We start from the raw sequence: 798 nt of genomic DNA on the forward strand, positions 1-798 counted from the left end.
TTTATAATTAAAGCAGGAATAGTCCAAAACGCCCCTTAAATAACTAACAGAAATCCGACCCAGCCTGGGATTTACGCAGTCTGTGACGAGCCGTCGTGCCTGCGACGGTTCGTCCTGCTGCTCCGTCACAGAGTTCAGAGACTCAATTCCTACTAAAGGGTCTGTGACGGTCCGTCGTGACCACGACGGTTCGTCCTGCAGGTCCGTCGCCAAGTTCAGAGAGTCGATTTCAGTACCCAAATTTCAGAAGTCTAAGTCTTTTGGAACGAGACCCCCTCGACGGCCCGTCGTGCCCATGACGGTCCGTCGTGGGTTCCGTCGACTCACACAATTTTTCCAGAAATAAAATTTGCTGCTCAGAACGACTAAACAGGTCGTTACAAGTCGTTTTATAAACGAATAAGTATAAACTAAGTCGTTTAATAATAACTGATGATTGATTTAGTTGTTTTGTAAACTATTAAGTATAGACTAAGTGGTTTAATAATAGTTGAAGATCGATCTAGCCATTTTGTAAATTATTAGGTATAAACTAATCGTTTAATAATAATTGAAGATCTATCTAGCCATGTTGTAAACTATTAAGTATAAATTAAGTCGTCTAATAATAATTGAAGATAGATTTAGTCGTTTTGTAAACTATTAAGTATAAACTATGTCGTTTAATAATAACTCAAGATCGATCTAGTCATTTTGTAAGTTATTAAGTATAAACTAAGTCATTTAATAATAGTTGAAGATCGATTTAGTCGTTTTGTAAGCTATTAAGTATAAACTAAGTCGTTAAATGATAAATGA

Source organism: Solanum pennellii, chromosome 12 (genome assembly GCF_001406875.1).
Source record: "Solanum pennellii chromosome 12, SPENNV200".
Classification (NCBI taxonomy): Eukaryota; Viridiplantae; Streptophyta; class Magnoliopsida; order Solanales; family Solanaceae; genus Solanum; species Solanum pennellii.